This window comes from Oratosquilla oratoria, unplaced genomic scaffold (genome assembly GCF_046742065.1).
Source record: "Oratosquilla oratoria isolate Oo_2021 unplaced genomic scaffold, ASM4674206v1 SCAFFOLD67, whole genome shotgun sequence".
Taxonomy (NCBI): domain Eukaryota; kingdom Metazoa; phylum Arthropoda; class Malacostraca; order Stomatopoda; family Squillidae; genus Oratosquilla; species Oratosquilla oratoria.
This window is the reverse complement of record NW_027467731.1, coordinates 738,105-749,161: the sequence shown is the minus strand read 5'-3', so window position 1 is coordinate 749,161 and position 11,057 is coordinate 738,105.

Sequence of the window (11,057 nt, the reverse complement as noted above, 5' to 3'; positions counted from 1 at the left end):
TATGTATATACATATGCATATATATATATATATATATATATATATATATATATATATATATTTGAATCACTTCATAGTGTCAACTAGGATTTATATGTGAATGTGTGTATATGTGTGAGTGTGCTCGGTATGAAGGCAGTGCGTTGAAAAATCATTTTAATCATCCAGGTGCCAGTCAGAATGAAAAGATATATAAAACGATAAAGAAAAAAATATGTCATTGACTTTTCATATACTTCGGGGTGCCACATTGTAGGTAGTCGCGCAACAGAACATCTCACCGTATTGCGAACAAGCGTAACTGACTCATGCTGTATCGGAATTGTGCAAATATATATTAACTTAGTGAGTCATTGATTTATTTCTATATGTAGTAGTTTCTTCATAATTAAAATGATCTTTTCGTAAGCAAAATGGCATTGATGTTCCGGATATGTGATAAGCCAGGATGTATTACGAATCACAGTGTATCGTGTATCATACCATGCTTATAGATTTCATGTATCCTTCCTATGCTCTATATATCACAGCATGTATATAAGTGTCTTATCTCAGTCCCATATATATATCTGTTCCTATTATGACATGATGTTCCCATGTTATGTATGTGTGGTATCATTTGTCTATTCGGCAATTCTGCATGTACAAGCTCTCAAAGGGTATGTGTCCTATTAGTTCGATCATCTTGGTACTAGTATTTCCACGCAGTACACTGTAAACCTCTCTAGTTTAGCCATCACATTCGTCTTTGTTATTCAAGAATGTCATTACGAATCTTACGAACAATAATAAACATGGCGCAGTGCGTAAGACCTACCAGTGACAGTATTTTGATGTCACTGGTAGATCTAAACACTCATTTAAATTTATAAAAAAAAAACGCCTCAATTTCCTGTACAACCTTCTTCCTTCCAAGCCCATATGCGGTTACAAAGATTCATATCTCTCTTCCAAGTTTTACCTTCATCCATATTGACTTTGAAGGAACCTACTTCCACTACACCACACGCTTACCTATCTCTTCACTCACTAGTAGAGCCACCCCCTCCCTCCCTTGCCCTCTCCTCACTCTCTATTACCACCCCAATACACTCCCAAACTCAAAATCACCCATCGCATTCAACTTTATTTCACTTAATGTCAACACATCTATTTTCCTTTTCACGAACATACTGCGTACCCATTCCCTTTCACTCTCATCTGTACCACACCCACGCACATTAAAAGTCCTAAATCTTAGGGATCTGTTTGGAAAACTCCTCCCAGACCCTCTTATGATTTGACTTCTCGTAGGAATATACCCCTCATGGTTTCAGAGAGTAGGATGCCTAGTCCCATCACTCCACCCCGTTCTATCCGCCTTTATGACCCAAGTGGGAAAACTTGGTAGCATTATTCTTTTTCCCCTGCCACAGGATATAAAGGCAAAATGGAAATATATAGTGAAAGAAGTGGTACAAGACAGCATTAAGAGGAAGGGGAGCAGCATAACGCAGGGCAGTCGCATTACAATAGAGTAGCATCATTTCTCTATGAGTGGAGATTTTCTTTAGCATAGATAAAATGATGTGATATATATATATGAATATATATATATATATATATATATATATATATATACATATACTGTAACCATAATCTCACAGATTACAACACAACGGAAAACTACACAGCAACACACATACGAATACACACACACCACCCAACCCCTTCCTTCACGTGACCAAACCGTGAACTGCCCCTGACTCCTAAGAACACCTTTTATCCATATCCAATATACTATGTAACCTAGATTAATAACCATAATATATTTATAAGCATAATCAACTAAACATTCAAACTATTGTAATATAAAAGAATATCTAAGACCTATAAACTGTAACAAATGTAATAATATTAGAATACCATGGGATTGCAGACAACGCCCTAGACAAAGTACGATGTGTTCTCTTCATAACACAACATCTCACTCAGACGCAGACTTACTGCACTTTTCATAGCTCTTATAGTCATTCAGATACAGACTGCCACCAACAAAACCGCCAATCTATCCCTAAACCTACCCATCACGGCCAGGACAAACCTTGCTCAGTTCATAACACATACTCCCACTCCGACAACGAGTGCCGAACCCAAAACCCAACACTACGTTCACAACAGGAACGCCCCATTTCTTTCAACAGGACCCAAAACAATCAGTTGGGGGAATCCACACACGCCTCCCACAAGAAAAAATCATAACATCAACCATAGCTAAACCAGAAGCCCTATGTTTCACAGGCACAATAGGGACTTTCCATTGTACATTCCTAATAGATACAGGCACGAAGCTAAACATACTTTCACAGTCTATGTGTTCCGCTGAGGTCAGCGGAATATATATATTCCGCTTAGGTGATTCCTACCCTACCGACATACCACACCTCATGGGAACCATGATAAGTGGCACGCACCTAAACTTCACCTCAACCATAACCGCCCCCATAACCATTGATAATAACCCATTCCCACCCACTACCTTCTACGTAGTCAAAAACTGGACCCTTGAATGTGATGGCATTTTAGGTTTGGAATTCTTAGCCAACCACAAAGTCTCTATACATACTAACCCCGCTATGCTCAAGTTAGGTGACTTAGAAATTCCCCCCTCCCCTATCCCGACGCTTCTAGGCGCTCAGGTGAACACCCTCAGTATCCACCACTACCCCCCGCATCACCCTCCCGGAGTGTCACAACATCCTGCTTGCAACCAAGCTCGCCCGACTCGGCTCTCGCTGACCTCAGCGGAACGCAAAATACCTCCGCGAATCCCTGACTCGGCATCGGGCAATGCCACCAACATTACGACACCCTTCCCCAACCACACCTGCATGCCAAGTCAGACAACACCACACCACCTAATCCCCCCCTTTCTCAACACACAGATTCTCAACAAAGGCAAATTGACAATTCCCCCAGGGGAAAGTATGCTTATCTTAGCAATCATACCTGGTGCACTTCCAGGCCAAGATATAATTGTGTCTCCCAATACCTGTACGAGAAAAAATCTCCGTATGCCCGCTGTTTGGGATACAGTTAGAGAGAACAAAGTGGCAATTATCTTGGTAGAGAACATCTCACATACCCCGGTTAAGCTAAACAAACACACACGTTTAGGAACAGCCAAGTTATACATAGACCCCATTCAAGAAACACACACCACTCCAATCAACACCATCATCACCAAACCAAACCCCACTCCGATCCCCCCGGAAGATGTCCCAATTATAGATTTCCAACAAGCCAGGACCAATCTTAGGGACATCCTTCAATCCCATCGTGAGGCAATCGCCTTAGACGATGAACCATTAGGAAAGACTTCTTTGGTTAAACACCATATACACATACCACCCCACACACCCCCTAGTTTCATACCAGCTTACAGAATTCCTCAGAGCAAAAAGGAATTGGTGTCACGAAACATTGACGACATGCTGGAACAAGGTGTCATCAGGCACTCGCAATCCCCCTGGAACTCACCACTTTTCCTAGTTCCTAAAAAGGATGGATCCTTTAGGCCGGTCATAGACTTCAGACGGGTTAATATCAACACCACCCCAGACCGTATGCCTATGCCTGTCATGGCGGATGTCCTCCAATCTCTGGGACAAGGAAACATGGTTTTCTCAACTTTAGACCTCAAATCAGCCTTTTGGCAGATTGAACTAGAAGAAGAGTCAAAAGAGGTCACAGCCTTCAGTACTGACAAAGGTCATTTTGAATTTAATCGAATGCCCTTCGGACTAAAAAATGCCCCTAGTACATTACAAAGACTTATGAATAGTCTTTTCAAAGACAAACTTGGCAAGTCCCTTTTCGTCTACCTAGACGACCTGATAATTTTTCCCATACGGTAGAGGACCACCTAGACACCCTTGGATACGTTTTACGAACCATCAAAGAATCTGGACTCAAAATCCAACTTTATAAGTGCTCATTCCTAAAAAAGGAAATCACCTTTCTTGGCCATACTGTAAACAAAGATGGAATCCACACAAACCCAAACAAAGTCAGGGCAATTGCTGAATTCCCCACCCCGAAGACCGAGAACCAACTCCGTTCTTTCGTTGGGATGGCTGCCTATTATAGGCATTTTATCAGAAATTTTGCTGACCTAGCTACTCCACTTACCAAATTTACACGTAAGAACATACCTTTCAAATGGGACTCTGAGGAACAAGAATGTTTCGACAAAATAAAGGCAGCATTACAAAAGGCCCCCATACTCGCCTTCCCGAATTTTGAGCAGGAATTTTTCCTGTATACAGATGCATCCACCCTAGGGATAGGCGCAGTCCTGCAGCAAATAGACTCAAATGGGAAACATAGAGCGATAGCGTACGCAAGCCGCGTATTGAACCCTGCAGAGCGTAACTACTCCACTACCCACTTGGAAGCTCTAGCAGTAGTCTGGGCTCTAAAACATTTCAGAGAACTCATTCTGGGTCACAAAATCACAGTCTTGACAGACCACCAACCTTTAACAGAATTGTTCAAGGGAAAGACCTTACAAGGTAAGATAGCAAGATGGCATATAACCATATTGGAATACTCCCCTAAAATAGTCTACGTGGAAGGGAAAGCTAACGTCATTGCGGACGCCCTTAGCCGAAACTCCCTAATTGCAACAGTCCCTACCACCAATTGTATTTCCCCCCAGGAACTACGAGAAGAACAGAGAAAAGACCCGACTTGGTCACAGGTAATCCGCCACCTAGAAATGGGAACCACCTTACAAATCCACCCCCCTGTACCCGTCAGTGAATTACACCTCAAGAATGGAATTCTTAAAAGAGGCACTACTATCCCGACCCAAACAATAATCCCTAATTCTTTGATTCCAAGAATCCTCCTCATGGTACACAATAGCCCCATTGCAGGCCACCCAGGCAAAGAAAAATGTCTTGCAAACACCAAACGGGCGTACTACTGGCCCAAGATGGCCACCGACATCAACCGTCACATCGAAGACTGCATCACATGTAGCCAACTTCGTGGATCAGACCCGAAACCACTCCAAATTGGAGAAGTACCCATCCCTTCAGAACCATGGGATACTATGGGCATTGATCTTTTAAAACTACCTCCAAGCCGCCAAGGTTCCCAATACATCCTTACCACAGTAGATTACTTCTCAAAGTATACGATATTAGTCCCCCTGCCAAACAAATCAGCGGAAACAGTGGCCCAAGCTCTAGTCGACCATGTGTTCTGCAAATACAACATCCCCAGACAAATCCTTTCGGATAACGGGTCCGAATTCAAGAACGAGGTCCTCCAAAATATAGCCAAATTATACCACATCAACAGATTGTACGCCACTGCGTATCACCCGCAAGGAAACGGACTAGTTGAGAGGACTAACAGAAAGGTCCTCGAAGTCCTTCGCCCCCTGCAAGAATGCCTTTGCGACACATGGGAAGACTGGCTTCCGCAAGTACAAGCCAGCATTAATGGCTCTATAAATTCAGCAACGAAGAACTCCCCTCACTTCGTAGTCTTTGGCCAACCCCTCCGTTTGCCTTATGACATCCTTGAAAACCCCCCTCCCCCCCTCTACACCATAGAAGATTACGCAAAGCGCGTAGAACTTGCCATGCACTTGATCCACAAAGAGGTCAAAATGAACCTAGAACAAGAAAAACAAAAGACAAAAACCAAGCAACATAAATACTCTCGATCCTTATCTCTCACTCCAGGCGATGTTGTCATGCTCAAACAACACACCAGATCTAACAAACTTAAACCAAAGTTCTTCGGCCCCCTGGTAGTAGCGGAAACGCTCGGTAATAACAACTACCACCTTATTGACCCATCAGATGACACCCTCATCACAGCACACGGAGAAAAACTAAAACAAATAAAATCCAACCTCGACGTAACCTCCATCCTAGATAGGCATAGATTCCTACCAAACCAGCCTCCACCCACAACCACGCATCCTCAACCCCCCACCTTTCACATGACACTACGCCCCAAGCGCTAACTCACTACACCTGCCCAGATTCTCCCCCCCCCCCTTAGTGAGCAGGACGTCATGCTCATCTGAGTGGGAGGTGATCGCGATCCCTATCCATCCAACCTTTCCCCAACTATATAATCTCTCTTTACTTCCTTCTGGATCGCGCTCACCTGGCAGAATCATACCCATAATATGGAATATCATGTCCATGTCAAATCAAAACATAACAAAAACATCTGGAGATTACATACCTAACCCCACTCCCCAACTTCCAGGCCAATCCTACCTCTCATCCTCGTAGTAAGCCTCATCGCAGCCCTTTCCGGCACTGAACAACCGAGGATGATACCAGGAGCGACAGTCGCCCCTGCAGGTCAGGTAATGGTAATCAGAGACACCATTACGGTCAGGATGGAACTCGACATCGCGAGAGTCCATTCTGACCTAGAGTCAATACGTAAACTAACCAATACCATATCAGACCACTTCCATACTACCTTCAAACGTCCCGATCCCATGTCTAACTCCTCAAAATCAAGAGACAACATGTTCGACTTAATCTCCACCAAGCTAAACACGTTACTCCTCCAACTCTCCACAATTGAACGGAGTGACATAACATCAACCCATAACTCAGAACTCCACCATGCCTCCTTCAGATAATAAAAGAGGACTCGTGAACTTCATGGGCTCCCTTTCTAAATCCTTATTTGGCACTGCAACTGAAGAAGATATAACCAATGTTCATCTCACAATAGACAAAATGGCCTCCAAACTAAATAAGATGGGGAAGCTTGTTCTTCTGAACTCACAAAATTCTCAATACTTAGCAGGATCCGTAAACTTACTACTTGACCGTTTCTCCAAACTCCACGAATATTCCCTTAGCCAATCCAACCACCTCCACAAACTAGAAATGTTCATATACTACATTGAACAAATAAAAAGCATAAGCGACCACATAGATATGGTCAGACACTACTACAACTTACTTACACTCGACGTCATAGACGCAGCCGCCAACAAGGCCACCTCGAACCTCCTCCCCAAAGGCAAACTAAAAACCGCACTCTCCGTCGCCTTAAGAAACCTCCACCTAAAAATCATTTTCCCCTCCGAACAACTAGACCTATACTACCCTCTCATTGATACAACACTAGGCACAAATGCAATCTACGCACACATCCCCCTCGACCCACAGAATAGATTCACAGGTTGGAATATAATCCCATTCCCATACACCTACAATAACTCAACTATCACTCTTGATGTGGAACCCACGACTGTCATCAAATCTGACGACGGCCAATGGTATTCATATACCTCCTCTTCCGACCTCGCCAGTTGCAAATCAGCTGTCTCTAAATTCCACGTTTGCCCTGCGTACCTTTTCAGTTTCTACCGTACCGCAGAATTAACCTGTATGAATCAAATTGTTACATTGAACTCCAGCACCCTTGACAGCTGCACATACAAAGAAGTCAACCCCAACAAACCCCTTCACGTACACATTAATACCAAATACTTCCTATTCTTCCCGCGAACCACACTCGTTTCTGTAATTTGTAAAGAAAACCCCTCATCTTGGCAGAAACAAATCTGTGGCCCTGTCTCAATTCCCGATTCATGCGAAATCTTCTTTGAAAACACAAGATTTCAACCCACCCATCACCACCACATCCTTCGTTATAACCTCACCTCCGTCCTCGACCCCATTGAACTCCTTCCAATACCCCTAATCCCCCCCAAACCTCTTATCATTTCCTAAAACCCACAGGACTACGTAACCCTACTAAATACCACCCATTCCAATATAACGGACACGCTGCAATTCACAACCCCCACACTCCCATCAATCGCTATATCCCTCAGTTCCTTCGCCCTTCTAGTCCTGCTCCTACTCATTTGTAGATTGGTGTATGTTTGTGCATCGAAACGCACTGGCTAGAAGATTATAACCCATATGTAACTTTACGACAGTATCCCATCAAAAGATGTTAGAACCTTTCATATTTTTTTTCCACTCCAATTATCCGACTCCCAGAAACGAGTCATACCCAACAAACTATTTTCCAATATTTTTACTACAGGGAAAAACCCCCTTCCTCCTTGGTGACCCAAGAGTACACCTCACCGGAAGAATCCCTTTTCTTCACCAGTGACCATAGACAAAACCCAGTCGCGGAACTGTCACCTAATGATCTCCCAGAAAAGAGAGAAGTGTAAAGTGGTGAAACCGAGTGTACAGACAAAGATAGGGAAGAGAAAGAACGGAGTGGTTGACCCAGTCTTTGAACTAACACCCTTTGATGAACAATGACTATGCCATGATACCTATCAAACCCCACCCAACAAACAATGACAGTTTAACCTCCCCCTCAACACCTATTAACCCGTGGATGCACGATTTTTTTTCAAGCAAATATGCACCGTGGGGTCAATTTGACCCCAACCTCTTTTTTAAAGTATTTTAGCATATTAAAGGCAAATAAAAGATTTCTAGTGTTAATATATATATTTTATACCCGGTATATAAAGAGAAACATCACTTCTTGATACCATAAAGGCAAAACAAATAATATATAATGAACCAATGTACAAACATACGTGCTTCAAAGTAAACTCAATAGATAGTGAAAGAAAATATTTCCTCTAATATCACATCAAAATAAAGTTAGAACTAGTGAACAGGAATCAACATATATATTCAACACCTCCCTTGGTTGCATTGTAGTAGAGGATTTCTGGTTTTCTCTTGTTGGATTCATCCAATTTGTTTGATGTATGCTGACTTGATAGGAGTACAACATTCTTGTTCTTTTTTGCTTTGTAAGAAACTATCTGTATTCCATCTTCTGAATATGCAAGAACGCTTTCGTGCATTTTTTTCTGTTTTACTTCACGTAATTCTTTAGGAACTTCTCTTCTGTTGTTGCGAATAGTCCCAACTAACGACATTTGCTTCTGTGCAAGTTCACGTTCCAACTTCAGGCTGGTAAAAAAGTTGTCACACGTCACATTTCTCCCAGAACTATACAAGTGACGGGTAAGAGAGAGTACCACATACATTCCTAATTCTTCAGTTCTCGACTCATCTTAGCCAGTGTACATTTGTATATTTGATACATAGTAGCTTTTTGCATCTGCGAGTAACCAGAATTTCAATCCATACTTCGCAGGCTTTGAAGGCATGTATTGTATGAACCTACAACGCCCCCTGCACGGATAGAGTTCCTCGTCAACAGTAACACATTCAGTATGTGCGTAACAACGCTGTGAGTTCTGAACGAATCCATCAAACAATAAACGAACATCGGCGAGTTTGTCTCTTGCTAACCTGGTATTACAAGTTGTAGGATCGTCAAATCGCAACACTCGTCGTATGTCCTCGAATCTTTTCACTGACATTGTTTTTGAAAATATTGGAGGGCCAAATTCGGGGCTCCATAATTGCCTTACAGCTTGGTTTTTACTGCGATAGACGCCACGAACAATGCAGAGGTCAATATAAGCACGGAGCTCATTTTCTGTGATGAGTTTCCAATCTTGACATATCCGCTGCCCTTATTTATTAGTTTCAACCAGAATGGCCCCCATCATATCTCTGTCAAAAGGTAAATCAAATGCAATACATGGGTCTTCTGTTATTCGATTTGTTGCGTATGCTGTAACACCGGATTGTGAAGTCAATTTGTTCAAACTCTTCATTCTATCTTGTGAGGAAAGCTCATTGAAGAACCAACGATCGCTAGAAGGAGACTGTAAGTATCTAGTGTCCACAGCAACACGTGATGCTGTTACATCTTCAGAAATATCCTCGTCAGCATCAGAACAATCACTAGAGCCGTCACCAACTTGAGGTATAAACTCTTCGTCACTTATGTCATCTGTATCTGCATCTACATCGGTTTGGAGAAGTATTTCTGAAATACGTTCATTACTCAGTGATTTCCTACGAGCCATTGCGGAGAGTGTTGTTCCTGTAACCAGCACCCGTGCTCAACTGATGGTGTAATTTCTATGACAGCGAGGACAGAACGTTGTGTGAAAATTTGTTTGAACTTAATTTACATTTGTTGCGTGTTTGACACTATCTGACAGTTCTTTCTGAATGAAGAATTTTCTCAGCTATACATTAAAAGTTTTCACTTTTACATATTCACTGTAAAATGCCTGTACAAATAGTATATATTTCATTTGATAACTGTAATACAGAGGGTGATTTATGCAGATTTAATTTAACGTTACATTGAGATGGGGTCATTTTGACCCCAGTAGTGCAGGAATAGTGTAACTATTAAAATGGAGACTATTATGATCTATTTTTGAAAATTACTGCACCTAGAACATAACTTTCAATTATTTGGGAAAAGTCACAAAGCCATGTTCAAATATATCAATTGAAACTAAAGTATTTTAAGTTTAAAATTCGCTTGGGGTCAGTTTGACCCCACCGTGCATCCACGGGTTAAGGTTCAAAACAGGTATCACGTCATATTCGCCATATAGATATATATATATGTATACATCTATGTATGTCAAGTCGACAAGCCCATATCTATATATACCTATCTATCCATGTATGGTAATTAGCAAGCCCCCTCGCCGCTCCTTACCCCAGGTGACAGGAGTCACCTCTCGCCGGGAGGGGGGTATTATGTAACCATAATCTCACAGATTACAACACAACCGAAAATTACACAGCAACACACATACGAATACACACACAGCACCCAACCCCTTCCTTCACGTGACCAAACCGTGAACTGCCCCTGACTCCTAAGAACACCTTTTATCCATATCCAATATACTATGTAACCTAGATTAATAACCATAATATATTTATAAGCATAATCAACTAAACATTCAAACTATTGTAATATAAAAGAATTCTAAGACCTATAAACTGTAACAAATGTAATAATATTAGAATACCATGTACCACTCATTATTGCTGATGTAAGGAAGTTGAAGAAAGTATAGCTACCCCGGAGAGACGACCACCAGTCAATCCTTGAGGTGGTAGCTAAGCAGACCTGGAAAAGTCTGCGCTGTG